The 18,765-nt window shown below is 37.8% G+C and overlaps 1 protein-coding gene across 2 annotated transcripts in view; it reads right to left on the reverse strand.

Moving 5' to 3' along the window:
- thsd7ba (thrombospondin, type I, domain containing 7Ba) overlaps window positions 1-18,765 on the reverse strand; it is a 350,089-nt gene that overhangs the window by 322,051 nt on the left and 9,273 nt on the right. For both annotated transcript variants that reach the window (XM_067409173.1, XM_067409172.1), the window contains exon 2: window positions 18,053-18,147. The gene's annotated coding sequence lies outside the window, so the exon portion shown is untranslated. The remainder of the gene's footprint in view (window positions 1-18,052; window positions 18,148-18,765) is intronic.

Genomic DNA, 18,765 nt, shown 5'->3' on the forward strand with positions numbered 1-18,765 from the left:
TTCCGGAAGAGGTTTGATCTTGTGCATCATTCAAGTACAGCTGAGCTTATGTGTATGTTCACTGAAATCTGTTCATCACATAAAGCGATAGTGTCTCTCAGGAAAATTTGAACTAACCTGCTCAAATCATATGGATTAGTTTTAAAATCTCTTTATGAACTTTTTGAAGCGTCAGTTCATGTTGGGAAGGCAGTCTGGAGGGACAGAAAGCTCTCAGATTTCATCAAAAAGATCTTTATTTGTGTTCCGAAGATGAAAGAAAGTCTTACGGGTGTGGAAGGACATTAAAGGTGGCCTAGAATTAAAAATTTTATTTATCTTGGCATAGTTGAATAACAAGAGTTCAGTACATGGAAATGACATACAGTGAGTTTCAAACTCCATTGTTTCCTCCTTCTTATGTAAAATCTCATTTGTTTAAAAGACCTCAGAAGAACAGGCGAATCTCAACATAACACCGACTGTTATGTAACAGGATCATTAATATGTACGTCCCCAATATTTGTATATGCCAGCTCATGTTCAAGGCATTACACAAGGGCAGGCAGTATTAACGTCTGGATCTGCACAGATGAATCAACAGACTAGGTAAGCAAGCAAGAACAACAGCGAAAAATGGCAGATGGAGCAATAATAACTGACATGATTCATGATAACATGATATTTTTAGTGATATTTGTAAACTTTCTTTCTAAATGTTTCGTTAGCATGTTGCTAATATACTGTTAAATGTGGTTAAAAGTTACCATTGTTTCTTACTGTATTCATGGAGACAAGACTGTCGTTATTTTCATTTTTAAACACTTGCAGTCTGTATAATTCATAAACAACTTCATTCTTTATTAATCTCTCCAACAGTGTGTAATTTTAGCTTTAGCCACGGAGCACCAAACTCATTCAGAATCAAATGTAAACATCCAAATAAATACTATACTTACATAATCCGACACATGCATGCAGCATGCATGATGAACACTTTGTAAAGATCCATTTTGAGGGTTATATTAGCTGTGTGAACTTTGTTTATGCAATGATAGAGTCGAGAGCTCGAGAGGGGGCGGAGAGCGTGAGCAATTAAAGGGGCTGCAGCCTGAATCAGCACATTTCTAATTATGTCCCAAAATAGGCAGTTAAAAAAATTAATTTAAAGAAATCTATGGGGTATTTTGAGCTGAAACTTCAGACACATTCAGGGGACACCTTAGACTTATATTACATCTTGTAAGAAAACGTTCGAAGGCACCATTCACCTTTTCAACTTTTCATGACAGAATTTTCCTTTTTTGTGAACTAACTCTTTAAAAGCTGACGGTTGTTTACACTAGAGGTCTGCATTCCCGCGGCTCTCCCGCGGGAACTGCGGGACCCGATAAGATTTCTTGCTGAACAGGATTAAATTTTGAATGAAAGGCAGATTGCGGTCGGTAACTATAGTGTACATTAGGCGGGAGCGGGCGGTCTGACAATATCACGGTCGCTCTCAAGATGCTTTGACATCAGCGCATCTGTGCTTGAATTTGAAGTGAACAAATCTTTCTGCAGTGGCGGTGTTTACACAGTCCCCAGTTCCCTGTCCTGAGAAACCTGGCTAGATGTGTTCTTTTCATTAGAGGTCTGCGCAAGTGCAGCTTCAGAGAACATTCAACCTTTGTGTTCGGATTTTGGAGGAGAGACGTTCTGAAATGGTCGTCAGTCAGCGTCATTCTGTTCTTGTGTGGATGGTGTTGACAGCATTATAGACAAATAACAAATTTTGTATATACGCAACATTTTATATTTGTTATCCTCAATCACTCTCTTTCTTTAGGGGAAGTTTAAACGTGAGATTCTGGAAACGATCTTTAGCGGGAAGAAAATCACTATATGCGGATAGAGGGTGAACACAAAGTGAATTTTCGGCGGGAGCGGGTTCGTGCGGAATAGAACCATTGCAGGAGCGGGACGAAAAAAAACAGTCCCGAGCAGACCTCTAGTTTACACCAGATGTGAGCGTCGCATTGCTTCAGAAACATATAGAAGCAGTATACAAATGCCCATTCAGTTTCTGACATACTTGAGGCTGTTTTTTTGTCCCAAAAAAATGTATTAACATTACAAGTGAAGCTTAAGGAACATAAAAAAATGTTCTTTAAGTTTTAATAATTTAAAAATGTTTTTACGAATGAGAATGTCTCCAAAATGAGGTTGTCAAATTTAGCTCACTTCAATTTGGCCCCAAAATACAGTTAAGCCACTACAGACATACACACAAAATCACACCTTCGAAAAGGTCCCTAAATCTGGATAAGACAACACTCTCCTTGCGACAACTGTTCATCCGGGCTGATAGGATGTCATAGTGATGTAACGGAGTAATTCAGGAAGATAACATATTGTAGAATTTCAAGTGCTGGAGAACTGATATCTCTGTTTGCTGGTCAGTGCACAAGGGCCAAGAGTTGTCAGTATTGTGTCAAAGGTTTTTTGAAACTAAATAAATAACCTAAAATAAAGCTAATGACATTAATATAATTTACAAAAGCCATTAAAACTAGCCAGCCACCACTGAACCCTGACCTATAAACTGTTAGGTGGAACATATGCTTTCATATGTGAAGCAGACTACATTTTCATGTACTAAAGCTTAATTTGATCTGAGTTCACTGAGAAATGATGCATGTATGAATGTAAGGTGAGGTTCTATTATGCCCAAATTACAAACAACGGAGGAAAGATAACTGTGCTTGTACAAGAGGACACCTGCTGCTCTGCTTCCCAGAATCCTCAGTGCTGGATTACTTCTGTAGCTCATCTACATATACATCAGTAATCCTGTTTCTGCTCCCACACACACACACACACACACACACACCCACCCACCACACAGGAACTGGCTCATATGCAGCTAAACTGGAAAACATGCATTCAAGAACACATTATCCTTGCAGGTCTGTTTTTAACTTTGTTGGCTATATTCAGAGCAGTAGACACTGAATATAGCCAACAAAATATAACTAAAAATAAAGATTTGTAAGGACATATAAATGTATACATATAAATGTATACATACATATATATATATATATATATATAGAGGCAGGATTTCAGAAACCAGCCCTAATGAAAACCATCTGCCACTGTCCACGGCACATGGGAAAATACAGCAGAACATGAGATAATATCACCAGCCACAGGGAGACTGTAGCAAGCACAAATGTTGCTCCACTAGCATCCTATATTTCATCTCCCAGGGTTGAAACAGTCACAGAAGTAGTAAAAAATGTGGAAAAGGGGAGAAAAAGAATACAACACCCTGGAGCCAGTCAGGAAAACACCAATAACTAACATCACAAGTTGAATAATGAAAACCGCATCATTTCTTTGGCTTTTTTTTTTTTTTTCTTTCCTCTGTAAGGATAAGGGGGATGTTCTTTGGACCCATCCATCGCACTCCTGTCTGTGTTTGAGCACTCTAGTGTGCACTTTTATAAAGTAGTATTGCCATAGCCAAAGGATGCACTCTGGAGCGTGACAGGCTGACTAGGTGGTCTGAATTGTTGACAAGGAAAACGTTGTTTGCTTCCGGTGTTGGACAGCATCAAATAAATGGAGGTATTTTGCGGCAGAGTAGCATTTCGGAGCTGTCCGAGTCGGGTGGGTGAATGTGGTCTGACAGAGGGGCACTGAACGTACTACCCTTGGGTGGTGCGTAATGTTCTCTTGTGACATTTTAACTGATTCACACACACACACACACACACAGAAACATCAGGACATCCAGAGGACACCTTGTTTCACAGCTACTTTTGATGGCAAGAAACTTGATGGTTACTTAAAGGAATATTACGGGTTCCATTTTTTCATTTGTTCGTTTCATGCTGTTGATTGAAATTACCAAAAATATTATCATTTACTCACTCTCATGTCATTATATGCCTAATTCACACTCTTTCTAATCAGGGCTCCAGATTGCGACTAAATGCTTGCATTTTGCAACCATTTTTCCTGCAGAAAATTTGTTAGCACTCGCACTGGTGCAACCACCATAATGTTGCCCAACATCAAATGGCAAATGTAATGAAAGTGGAACGAAACTGCGCTACTCATTTGTGCTTCACGGACCTTTATCAGTTTGGACCAATGTCAGCGTAGCGTGAGCCACAAGATACTCACGACAAGCCGATTCTTGATCACATGGCACTGTCACTCCACAGCACTGGGAGATCTAGTAAAGAAAGCATTTGAATTCGCCACGGAATTAATAACATCGCTGCAAGACCTAATGAGAAGCAGTTATTAACCGCAGATATAAGATCAAACAGTGCTGACGTGGAAACCATAAGAAACATTGTGCCATGAATGAACAAGTTATAGAGTGATTTCAGTCCACAAATTAACAACATTTGCCATGGATTTAATGTAGAAACACTAACTGTAACCATGGAATTTGGGCAGGAATAGTAAAATGCTTTCAAGTACACATCTTTTTCCAGCACTTCAAAACTCTAATATTATCATATTTAAATGTTATTTTTAATGTGATGACAAGACATTATTTGTTCATCCTTCATAGATTACCCCCATTTATAAAACTAAAAGTTTCAACATGTAGGAAAACGTATTTAAAAATAAAAAAGACATTAAATTACCATTGTAACCAGTAGGTGGCTGCCATTTCCACTCCCTAATATATATTTTCAATCGCTTTGCTTTTGAATTCTTCAATGTTATGAATGAATGAATATTATTTAGACATTATGAATGAAAATGCTGCCCTCAAATGTTAATCTGGAACCTTGCAAACTTAAAATAAAACTGCACATAGTAAATTCTGTAAGTCTATTTATTACCAAGGCATTTGTCAGTAGTACATTCAAAAAGGGGAAAAATGTGAATAAGTGCGCTGCAGGTCGATTTAAGGTGTGCCCCGAAATTTTATGCTTGTGCTCCTAAAATTTTCATTAAGGGGCTACAGTACTCCTAGTAAAAAGAGTTGGTCTGGAGCCCTGCTAATAGAAATTTCACTTACAATAGTAGTGAATGGGACCAACTTTTGGAAAATTTAAAAGCAGAAATGCGAAACGTTTCATATTTAAAAAAAAAAAAAAAAAAATTATCAAAGCACTTGCTTTAATTATTAGGCATTTTAGGATGTTACGTTGTTATGGCAACAGAGCTGTAAAATTGGATATAACTACATAAAACATTGTGTTTTTCAAAACGTGTTTTTTTTCCCCAACACTAAAAATCATATTAACACTAATTTTGTTTAGGTCTTGTGCATACAGTATATTAAAACAGTGAGTATTTTATAGCTTTGCTACATTCACTTCTTTTGTATTTATAAGTGCCTCACTGTAACCCAGATTTTTGGTTATTTAAAGAAAAAGAGAACATTTGAAATTAATTACTGTGGTAATCAACATTTTGTAACAAATGAGGTTGACTGAGCTTAACTTGTATTGAACTCAGAAAATTAATTTACTCCTTTTGGATTGTTAAACTTCTATACTTTATAAATAACAGAACACTCACTGACTAAGACCTAATTTAACTTACATAATTATGTGAAGAATGTGAAGGTCTAATTGCAGAAAAAAGCATGAATTAAATGAATCAAAAAGAAACGTTTGTGATCTTTGAACAGCACCTTTCATCATCTACATGCACCCAAATTCAACACATTTCCTGTAATGCAAGCTGATATTCTGCCATCTAGTGGCACAAGCATTATCTGTCACCAATGCTTCCAAGAATCTCCCTTAGTCATAAATAAATAAATAAATATCACTGTAGGCGGTCTGGCTTTGAATGTATTGATATTTTAATCCCATTAAATCTCTTAAAACCAAATCTATCCTTCTGTATACGAAAAAACTCCATCATAATGAGAGGATAGTGAGAAAAGTGATGCTTCCTCAGACCTAAAATGTTGAGGAATAAATCATGAACATTTGGGGACCAACCTTGACTCCCACCCATCCACACATTTCCCATCTCACGTTGCTAAAAATACCATTCTTAACTCGGTGTAATTTCAGTGTCTTATGGGTAACCGTGTTGTGGATGGAGTCCCAAATCACTCTGCTGGTCTGGAGCAGAGAAATGTTAATTCCAAACCTAATGCATGATGGCACTCTCTCCTCTCCATCGAGGTGTGATTTACCCCGTGTGAAAGCATCCTGACAGCCCCCTCCATCATCACACCTCTGTGACCAAATCTATAGGATGCTCAAATCTCCTGGTCCCCGGCTCATTCGCTTTTCCCATCCCTCCATCCGCAGGTAAAGCTGAAGACTGCATCACTCAGTCCTCTGAGAATTACAGCCCTGAGAAACAGAGGCAGTCAAGCCCACTGGGACACGAGTGCGTGGAATACGGGCTCTTGTTCATTAATTAGCATGGACTTCAATCATGTGAAATAGCACCTAAGGCTGCTTTTAATTTAGAGGAGATCTGTTGCACAAACACATCCAGGGCAAATGGCATGTAGTTATTGCAACTATACTGTAACGTTTTTATCCAGAGCTACTCATAACAAAACAGATATGAATGAAAAAGCAAAATAAAGCCAAAAAAGTGCATGAATGCTTCTCATAGACTGTAACGTTTATTTGCAGGCATATCAATATGCCTTTTTAAGCCATTAGATCAATGTGGTTCAATACTACTGTGCTCCAGACTGCATGAAATCCACTGATTCACTCTTGCCTCACTATAAATGCTTGGGATAATTCTGCATGCAGACTTAAGTATCTGAAAGTTTGCCAATTCGAAATGCCATTTGAAAACGTTTTTTGAAACCTTTGGGAGTTTACATGAGGAAGGGACTGTTGATTTCTTTTCAACACTGCGCATTTTTCATTTTAATTTCATTTTAATTGCATGTGGCATGCAGCTGCTGGTATGGCCAGGGGGCAGCATTTTTTTTAGTTTTTTTTTTTTAACTAGTGTCTGCGTGTTTGCTGGAGTGCAACAGAGGACTGGGGCCACACACAGTAATGGATTCCCTGCTCGTCCTGTACCATGCAGCCAAAAGTGATTTGTCAGATTGTTGCAGAGGGCAAGAGTTTTTCTTCTCATTTAATCAGTTTCTGGTTGTTTGGTTTGGTAGCTGAAAAGAAAAGAAAAGAAAAGAAAAGAAAAGAAAAGAAAAGAAAAGAAAAGAAAAGAAAAGAAAAGAAAAGAAAAGAAAAGAAAAGAAAAGAAAAGAAAAGAAAAGAAAAGAAAAGAAAAGAAAAGAAAAGAAAAGAAGAGAAGAGAAGAGAAGAGAAGAGAAGAGAAGAGAAGAGAAGAGAAGAGAAGAGAAGAGAAAAGAAGAAAAGAAAAGAAAAGAAGAGAAAAGAAAAGAAAAGAAGGAGAAAAGGAGAAGGAGAAAAGGATAAACGCATTAGTCATAATTCAACATTTTAGATTTTAAAATCACTACAGATAAAACAATTTTCTCAAAAATCATTACTACTAAAACATCTACTGTAATAATTAAATTTTGCTATTTATATTTCTTGTAAAAAAAATAAAAATAAAATCTCAGAATAGCAGCTATTTCGAATGGTTGTTAATGGAGAAAAATGCTTTATGTCCATGTAATGATAAAGGACTAATTAGCAAAACTTGAATCTTATGTAGCCAGACCTTTAACTAGATTGTGTTATCTGAGATATATAGGCCACAATAGCAGGCCGCCATAAAAAAAATAATAATAATAATGTAATGATTATACAGTAAAACCACAGAAAAATTAAGAAATGGGTGAATATGTATGGTTAAAAAAAAAAAAAAAAAAAAAAAAAAAACCCACAAACATAACTCAAAACAATGGAATATACGGTTACGATTGCGGATGGCTAGTTGCCTTGCTACCATGTTCCTCAAAAAGATTTGATGTCACTATCCTGACATTTGGCAATGCTCGCTGTGTTAACCCGATACATTCCCTGGCAAACTAATAAATAATAAACCTCATGTCCAACCAATTGAAAATCTATTTTCAGTTGGTTTAGCCTATTTGAAAACTGTCTTTGTGCTCAAAACGTATAACTATGTGCAAAGCAATAGGCACACAGTATAGCTCAAACTCCATAATCCATACTATCTCTACAAACTAACACCACAGAGAACCAAGAGCCAGCAAACAGCATGCCTCTACTACTGAGATTAACAAACAGACATGACATAATTGTTAATATCCATTATCCAACATAAGTTCACAGATCACTATTATCCAAAATATCTATAGACAAGAAATCATCTTAGACCATCTTCCTCTTAACACTGTATGATTTGTCATTTTTTTGTAACAGAATTTCTGTAATATGTACAATAAAATGCTGTAAAACGTGTTTACAGTATATTACTGTAAACAGCAAAGGATTATTTATATTTATTTTTTTTATGAGGGCACATGCCACAATTGATGCCGCCTTCATTAAAAGCTTTTGCCAAATTAATACCTTAAATTAAGATTACTCTAGTTTTGTTCTGAGGGGCTTAGATAACTTTATTAACAAAGGAGAACATCTGATCAAGGTAATTACGCAATGTTAATTATGGTTCTTAATCACACTGCTAATTACGGGCACCCTTGCTGGCTCAATCTAAAAATCAAATTGTACTGCCTTGAAGGTGTGGCAATTCATTTGGCGAATCTCCATCTAAAGCGGTTTTCCAGCACACTCAGCAGTTCACCTGCTGAGGAAGAGAGGACTGAGGAGAAATCAAGTACAGAAGGCCTATTTTCATTATCTTGCTACCGTTGGTTCTGCATGTCTAATGTGCACCATTTTACCTTTGAGGAATCCTGAAGTGTGTTGCCAGGCAACATGCACATGGTATGGGGCGCATGTGGAGGTTCACTAGTTTGCCTTGTATAATAATCCAAACAAGCTGAGCAGTCAACAGTGTGACACTTTCAGTAAATGCAAAAAATCTGGAGCAAAAGCTCCTTTGGTACTTCTAAACCGCTTCGCTGCTAAACACGGACGTGGCTGCTAGAAGGTATTTTTGGGAGTGCATCACATTACTTAAAGGGATGGCTGAGACAAAATATCATCATTTATTTCCCCCCGTGTCGTTCTAAACCCGTATGGCTTTTTCTTCTGTGGAACACAAAGAGAAATTTCGAAATATTATACTGGTTGCTCTTTTTCATATACAATTATTCCCCATGAGGACTGATGGCTTCAAACAGGAGACACCCTAAAATGGGCCATACAACTTAATTAGCTACATTACAAGTCTTCTGAAGCCATACAACAGGCCTCTGTGAAGAACAGACTGAAAATTTGAGTCATTATTCAGTGATAACCCTACTCTCAAATAAAGCTGTTAACTGCTGCAACCAGATCGAGTCAGGGTGTAAAACATGAGAACAACAATCAGTCAGATTCAAAAAGGAATAATTTGAAAAGATTTTTTGAAAAGATCTGATTCAAAATATTGATTCATTCACAATATCACTGTGAGTGCATGCAAAAGAATGACACTTTTCACAACTGATTTAAAACACGCACTACCATCAAAAGTTTGGGGTCAGTAACTTTTTGAAAAATAAATTAATACTTTTCATTGAATTGATCAAAAATGACAGTAAAGCCATTCATAATGTTACAAGAATTCTATTTCGAATTAATGCGACTCTTTTGAACATTCTATTCACAAAGGAATCCTGAAAAAACTGCATCATGGTTTAAAAAAATATTAAGCTACACAACTGTTTTCAAAATTGATAATAATACATTTTTTTGAGCAGCAAATCAGTATATTAGAACGATTTCTGAAGGATCATGTGACACTGAATACTGGAGTAATGATGCTGAAAATTCAGCTTTTTCTCAAAAACAAAAAAATAATAATAATATTACTGACCCCAAACTTTTAAACGGTAGTGTAATTTTTCAAAAATGTCTTGTGTTCCCTGGAAGAAAATAAGACTTTGAAACATGAACTATTCATTTAACATGATTCAGCCATTCTATGAACTTTAACCATAATAAATCAAAGATCAATCCACATGTTGACAATTTGATAAATGTGCAAAATGACAAAATAAATAAAAACTCACCCACAATCTTTAATTGGATCAAATCTGAACTGTGCAAGAAGAATCACAATACATTACAAAACAAAGAGCACAGCACTGTTTCCTTACTTAAATCAAGAAAGAAATTCAACTCAACCCCAAAGCATCACACTCAGTTAAATAGTTCAAGCAGCAAAAAGACTGAGAGGCTGGAGGATGAACATAATTTTCAGCTTTTAACTACGTTCCACAAGGACTAACTCAAGGAGAGCTCCATTGCCTTCCATTTGCATACATTTCCAAATGAACAGAGTTTTGTAAAAATTTGGCCGAGAGTCAAAGCGACGAACGGGGGTTAGCGAACGCTCATCTCTCAGAGCTCCCAGTTCGCACCGAGCGGTGACAATCTGGCCACGTCTCATCCGTCAGTTTCCCGGGTAAGAAATGAACCAGCCTGGGACACTAGCAGATTGCTGGAAGCTGTCCAAATTAATTATAAGGCCTCTCAGAATACAGAGAGCTGACTAGCCTGTGTGCGTCTCTCCCTGTGGCAGGGACAATCGCTCTCGAAGTTGGCAGACGCATTTAATCGAATGATCTCAAGCAACAGAAGTGCTGCACTGCATGATTTATAGAAGATAATTTCAGACCTTACCTGCTGAATTTGTAAACATCATCAGTCAATCTTTTCCAGGCTAACAAATAGCTGCCATTTAAAAATATGACAGACTATTAGCATAGAGGCATGGGCTAATACAGTGGATCATAGCCTGCAGAGAAGTGACTGGAATCTGACTGTAATTGATGAAGTGAACTTGTCGAGTGGTTTAAGTCTGTAACTGACAATGGATCCGCGGACACAGGCCTTAGTTGGGGTAGACAGTATATTTCATTTTGTTGGGTAAATATCATATTCACACGTAAATAAAAGAAATGTAAACCTCTCTTTATTTCTTCATGACTTTGTTTTTTGAAGTATTTGAATCTTTGAATTCTCACAAAGTAGAAAGAAAAACTTGTGCTCCTCAATATCTTCTATTTTAAAGCTTTTATTTTAAAGTAAGTCCATTCATTTTTGTATGTTAGTAAGTCTGCCTTACGAAGTTGGTATGTCTGCGTTGTAAATGTTCAAAATGAAAAACAAAATTTAAAAAAATAAAATAAAAAATAAATCACATCAAATTCAGATCAGTGCAATAGGAGTGACCTTATCTTGACACATCAAGACATTGAATGGTAAAATATGCATGCCAGTCTTTATTTACAATGCTGCTCTGATTGATGTGTTTCTCTGTGAAGTGATACAAACCATGTTGAGTGGAGGAACCGCAGCTGAACACAGCTTCAGCAATTCAGGGCTGACAAATGAAAAGTAATTGACTCAGGAGCTAGAAATCAGACCCAGTGGAGGAGGAGTTATCATTCGGAATACTGATCAGCTTATGTGATTGACATATAACAACACAGAAAAAGCCCAAAGCACAGAGGGTTTCATCAGCAAGTGTGGAAACATTCAAATTGTTACAGACAGCTAGGATGTCTGCAGGTGAAAATGAGTTGGGCATTGTGGTCTTCTCTTGGGATGTAACCCCAAAAATAAGAACTCAAGCAAGAATTCCATGACAAATCCATATCTATGTGCATTAGTTCTCTAAATAATCATCAACAAAAAAAACTGTATGATTAATACAAAGCAAAAACAAAAAAAATCCAGAAATTTTCTCCATAAGGATTTCAAAAAGTCTTTGTTAGCTACAAAGTGAATCACAAAGACACAAACTTTGATTTGAAGCAAAGCAGCATTTGAAAATTAGAAAAAAGACAAAAGGTACAGGAGTTTTCTTAACAGCTTTAAAGGTGCAATTTTAGGAGGATCTACTGACAGAAATGCAGTATAATGCCCTACAAAGGCAAAGTGCAGTAACTACGCAAACACTGAAACTGAGAAAAATGCCTTTAAAGTTTTTACACCAGCCAGTCAAACACATTGTAGGTAGATTAGTGGTAATGCATTCATGTAATGCCTTCTTAGGAAGAAATTTTTTATAGATAAAAACCATGACCACTGATGTGACATTTGACCTCCAAAATGTAGATACTGCACTCTGCCTTTGGATGACCTTAAACAACTAAAACACCATTGCAAAAGCAAAGTGCAGTATCTACAAACTAAATGTGTTTATCCAACTTTATTGTTGTGTTTCTTACTACACGTTGATTGTTTTTTTAATTTTTGATGTTTGCATGTTGTGAATGTTAAAATTGCTCTGAGGACTGGAGTAATGATGCTGAAAATTCAGCTTTAATCAGAGGAATAAATAACATTTTACAATAAATCCACATAGAAAACAGCTATTTGACTATTTTCGATCAAATAAATTCCGACTTCCTCTTTCAAAGACATTAAAAAAGTATTATTTCAAACTTGATCACCAGTGTGTAAAATAATGCATGTGAACTAATTAGAAAATGATATATTTTAGACACTTTCCTAACACGGGACATAGGCTACTTATGTTTAGTTAGGCTATGTTAAGTATAAGTTTGCGAATGATATTTCGAGTTTTATGAATAATTTTCAAATGATTGTGAAATTATTGAAGGAATTCTAATAACAAATACACAAACATTCACTCTTATCTGGCATGCTGAAACAACGTTAATGTTTCTGTGTCCATTGTGTGATGAATAACGTCATTAAAATATGAAAAGGTCAGAAGTGCATGCCTGTAAATGAATGTCCGTCGTTTATTTATTTATTTTTTAAATCAAACAGTAAAAGTGCCACGCTGCTCGGTTTCTGTGGACAGTAGACAGACAGACAGCGCTAGAGAGACTGAGCACACTAACTTTTTTTGGCTGAAGTGGGTCGGCCGCGCCCGCGCGAACAATTCGTCTGGGTTGACGGAGGATACAGACTACGTAAATTTACTTTAATTCATTCTTCACATATATTTACATCGCAACGGGCCGGCCCACATTGTCCAGCGGCCAACCGGGAAAACTCTCGGTACTCCCGATGGCCAGTCCCCCCCTGATTACGTTGAGTATAGCCATCAATGGAGCAGCGCAGGTAGGCTAAAATATCGGTCTAATTTGCTAGCAGCTAGCAATTTAATGTTAATTGATTATAAAGCTGTCATTTGCTTGGCTAGGAGTTAATATTTTGCTATCTTCCTTTCTCTTCTTTGGATATTTGCGTTTTAACGCGAGTTTAACCATCATGCCGCAGCTGTCAAAGCCGGGAAAAACAAAGCTAGAACGCAGTAACATCACTTACTGCGGTTTGCCTTGGTATTAGCTTCAATTTTGTAGTTACTGCAATTTTGACACCCTCGTTTCTCAGAAACGGGACAATTTTGAACCGGGATACTTTGTCACAAGACAGAACAGATATTACAAAGCCCATTTCAAGCCATAACTCATTTTTGATCAAATGTGTAGTTACTGCGCTTTGCCTTTGGACGGCAGTATACATAACTATGTTTTCAGTGGTGTATAAAGACCTTACATAATGAACCGTTATGTTTTTATTACCTTAGAATGAGCCATTTCTATCTATATACACTGCGGGTCCTCTTACATGTTAAAGGGTTAGTTCCCCAAAAATGAAAATCATATAATTAATTACCCACCCTCATGTCGTTCCACACCCGTAGGACCTTCGTTCATCTTCGTAACACAAGTTAAGATATTTTTGATAAAATCAGATGGTTCAGTGAGGCCTCCATTGCCAACAAGACAATTAACACTTTCAGATGCTCAGAAAGGTACTAAAGACATTTAAAACAGCTCATGTGACGAAAATACTTTTTGTGTGCAATATCTAGTGATGGGAGATTTCAAAATACTGCTTCATGTAGCTTTACAAATCATTTGTTTTGAATCAGTGGTTCGGAGCTCCAGAGTCACGTGATTTCAGTAAATGAGGCTTTGTTACATCATAAGTTTTTCGATATTTCAGTAGTTCACGTGACTTTGGCAGTTTGATACGCAATCTGAACCACTGATTCAAAACAAAAGCTTCGAAGCTTCATGAAGCAGTGTTTTGAAATCGCCCATCACTAGATACTGTTAAATAAAGTCGTTATTTTAAAAGTATTCTCTTCACTTTATAATATTAAGGTTGAACCACTGTAGTCACATGAACCGTTTTAAATATGTTTTTAGTAGCTTTCTGGGCATCTGAAAGTATTAATTATCTTGCTGGCCATGGAGGCCATCAGCACTGACACTGATACCCCTTTTCCACCAAGGCGTTTGAGTGCTGGTTCGGAGCCAGAGCCTATTTTCAAATCAGTTCTTTGTCTTTCGACACACAACGCACCAGCTCCGAACCAGGAAAAGTGGTTCGTAAGTAGCACCAAAACGTTGCTGGGCTAGAAGTAAGAACCACTTGCTTCAGGGGCTGGGGGCAGGGTTACCGGGACCAACAAGACACCTGTGACCGCCATTTTTGAAATAGCAGCTAATCGAGCTAATAACAGCTCAATTGTAATCTCCATCTATATACAAATTATATCGAGCCGTGTTTGGATGCCGATGTAGGTTCGCAAAGCCATGAGCATCAACAGTAGTGAAACATCCGCGATTGTTGATAGAAGGCTTGTTCGAGATGCATCGGAGCAGCGTGGACCAATTCGGCGGGTGCCAAGGATCCACGGGAGTGTTTGTAGAGCATACGACTCCTTGTACTTTTGGATCACTATACGAGAAGCTGATGCATCTCAAACAAGCCTGGTGTGTTTGTGTTTGTGTTTGACGCTGCAGCGCTAGCTTTGATGTGAAAAATGAGATGTATAGTGACGTAAGACCTGGATCTGTGCTGCTCTCTAGCCTGTGGAAAGGCAAAATGGTTCTTAGAAGGCTCGTCAGTTGAACCAACTGGCACTAGCTCTGAACTAGCACCCGGTTTGTACTGGTGGAAAAGGGGTAAGAGTCATCGGTTTTCATCAAAAATAATGAATTCTTAATTATTAATTGTCTTAAATTCTTAATTTGTGTTCTGAAGATGAACAAAGTTCTTATGGGTGTGGAACGACATGAGGGTGAGCAATTAATGATTTAATGAAGGCATGTTTCTGATTTAAACTACTGATTTAAAGATACTTTATATAAATTACTGTATATAGAATATATAAAACATTTATTATAAAAATATGCATATATGAAGTGGGTGAGTGGGTAACGTAGTTTCTCACAAGGATTGCAGCTGTTAAACATGATTATTTAAAAAATAAGTTGAAATAATAGTTGAGTAGTAGCAGGCCAAATAATCTAACATTAGCCTACTTATGCTGTGTTCACACCAAACGCGAATAGAGCGTCTGGCACGAATGATTTCAATGTTAAGTCAATGTACAGACGCGTTTACGCACGTCTGGAGGTCTCGCGGCGCGAATGAGGCGTTTAGCGCAGCTAGACGCGAATTCGCCTCATTCGCGCGAATGACGCGAATTGAGCGTTTTGTGCGATACGCACGAATGATGCTTTTTGTGCATTTACGCGTATGACGCGAATTCGCGTCTGACGCCCGAGTTGAAAAATTTGAACTTTGGCGTAAATTCGCGCCGCGTTAACCAATCAGGAGCCTGCTTGCTGCTGTGGCGGCAGGCCCGCCCGGAGTCACTCATTCAAAATGGAGGAACGACTGATATTATCAGTGAGCAGTCACCCAGAGATTTATGACACAAGTTCATACTTCAGACAGGAATAAAAAGGAGCTCGCTTAGAAGAGTGTCGGTGAGGAGATTGGGCTACCTGGTAAATTGTAAATACACATTTCACTTTTGAGTCACGTACACGTTTATCGACCCGCGGCCTTCCCGCGACACTGACCCCTACGCCGCTGTTCTGCTCTCCAGAGTAAATACAAAGCAGTGGCTCTCTCGATGAACTCACGATCAACATCAGCCATCTTGCAAACAGACAACCGCCTAGCACTTGCCCCTCCCACAAGAAGCGGATTTCGCCTCGGACGCTTGTTTTTCACGCGCGTCTATTTCGCTCTAGACGCGATGGAGACAACATAATCACTGACATTGTCCCCGCACAACTTTCTTTTGCTGTTAACATTTCACTGGTTTGTGTTAAGAAAGACAAGTGTATCAAAGCCAGTAGGATGCAAGATTGATCTCTCCTTGGGTGATAGTGTTGTCAGCCAAGGAAAAACTGTGTGCTTGACTATTGATTTATAGCCACTGGTAATGCATAGAAAAGCAATATATTTCATTTAAAAATTTTTGTAGATAGATACAAGAAGTCTGCTGTGCATTTTGTTCTAATTTTCTTTGCTGCGAGTCTAGAGAAAAAAAAATGAATAGAGTTTTGACTTACAGAACCCAACTATTGTGTTCTGCCGTAACAGCTTAACCCCTTAAGCCAGAAATGTCCCGCCGGCGGGACACACTCCCCGCGAAAAAAATTATAATCAAATTACTAAGCAACCACTGACAGGAATAACACAAAATATGTATCATTTTAAAGCTTAGAAACTCAGCTTTTTAACACATCCATTTAGTTAGACTCTTAACGAGTGCTAAGTCACTCTAAAACAGAGTGTATCACCCGCAGGCGCCACCTAGCTACAAAAAAAAAAAAATACGATTAACATAATCCCACGAGAGTTACTCCACGTCAAAGAACGATTTAAAAAAAATGTCCATCAGGGAGGGCCAATGGCTAAACAAAAAGGCTTCCTTGGTTCCAAATGCTTTTTGTCCTACCTTGTTTCCTTTCTGAGTTATTGCATGTCAAATATGAAATATACGTAAAATTTGCTATGAGCAAACTTTTCCTTTTTGTCTTTATCAGCAGTATCTCAGCATGAGAATGTCCAGGGGGTTTTTTTGTTAGCAAAAACAATACCAACTTTTTGACTCTCCTTGCTAGAGATTTGGAGTTACGAGTCATTATTTTTGTGCATATCACTCAGAAAAAAAAAAGCTATGAAAATATCCTCAGAGCTTAAGGGGTTAAAAGAAACTATATACAAATAATATTCTATTTTTATAATCATTCATAGTAAATTATGCAATCTGCACATAAATTTAGAACATATCTGTGCTTAGTAAGCATCTTCTCTAACAGTCCAGCATTTATATTCTGTTAGGAAGCCATGTACCCAAAACAGATTGTTTTGCCCAGTAGCCTGCCAACACAAAGAAAAAAAGACTTTGCATGCAAGAACTCTTCCCTCAGCTTACTATGCAATGATAGAATTGGCCAATTTCACACCTGCCCTGGGCGGTGTTTACGCCTCTCTTAACTGGCAGGGGAAAGAGGCTAATTAAAACCAATGGAACACTTAAGTGTTGTTTGTCCTTTAGTGTTTTAACAAAACAAAATTTAATCAATGACATTTCCATAGCGGCAACTGATCGTACTATTTTAAAACATACTTTCAAAGATCGGTGAAAAACAAAAGTGTTGGGTTTTTCACTATTAGCATGTAAATGAAAGTCATGTATTACTCAAATGAACAGTACTGACCTCTTGGGATTCCAAGTGGGTCAAAAGGCAATGATCACATGATATCACAAAATTTCCAAATGTTGCAACGGTTGATTCAACATTCCCTAAAAGCAGTGTGGTAAAGAAGATGTCAGTACTGTGGCAGAGGTCTCAGATCCGCCCTGCACACACCAGAGGGATTGTGGGAAAACACTGCTTCCATATACCTCTCCACATTCATCTATCCTAGAGCAAATTGGCTGCCACCAGGGTTGGCAAGGATCATCCTGCTGTAAATGAAGACTGAGCCAACATAGACGGGCCTGTCAATTTGACCCTAGCATCTTGGGACCTTCCGGTCCCCAGACCTGCCCGCTCCAATCCTCACCACTATTAAAAGTATTCGCAATTCAACTACGGCCAAGGGAAATGTTTAACCATAGCGCTGTCAAAGCAAAGACATATAAAAATTAAACCCCCGCTCTTCCAGGGCCAAAGATGAGAAAGTTGAAGCCATTTACCGAAGTGAAAGCAGCAAAACGCATTACCTTAGAAACAGAGTGGTTTTGTTTATTAGAATAGCAGTACGGGTCGACATACCTGTCAGTGGATTTTCCATCTCACTCAGATTAATGTTCCTCTTGTGCGACTGCATCTTCATCATTTTATTCTCCATTTAGCCGCTTTATGGCTGTCTGTAAACAGAAACAAAGAGCTACTTGATTTCCACCGCTGAAAAAATGGCTGTCATCTCAAGCACTGATATAAACAGTGGTGTAGTAATTGAAGTGCTTTGTAAGCTTTGACTAAAACCACAAAGGGTACTGGCCATTGGACACGCTGGCAGCGGGGGAACAATCTTCTATTTGCTTTGATTTGTGTAAACCTATTTACCCGACAAACCACCTGGACCAATTGAGATCAATGGTTTAATCCAAATGCTAAGTGTTCCTCGCTGTTAACGCACGTTAATAATTATGGCGGTGAGATGTCATTATATTCTTGTAAGGTGTCTCGAGGGATCCGACTCCAAATGAGAAAGATTTGTCTCAATTATGGGCATTTAAACAGAGGGTGTTCAAGATAAGGTGAAATAAAAATTAGCCTAAAAATAAACAGACAAACAAATTGTATAATATCAGGGGTAATGTATCAACAATCCCCTGAAAAGCCTGCCTCCCACAATGTTTAATTTTCATAACTGCAGGTAAAATGGCTTCTCAGTCGCTGTGGATAATTTCACATGCTTTTGTTTAAAATCTAATACGGTGGAAAATTACCTCTAGTACATTCATTTTCCCCCAATCCTGCCT

Source organism: Chanodichthys erythropterus, chromosome 14, assembly GCF_024489055.1.
Source record: "Chanodichthys erythropterus isolate Z2021 chromosome 14, ASM2448905v1, whole genome shotgun sequence".
Classification (NCBI taxonomy): domain Eukaryota; kingdom Metazoa; phylum Chordata; class Actinopteri; order Cypriniformes; family Xenocyprididae; genus Chanodichthys; species Chanodichthys erythropterus.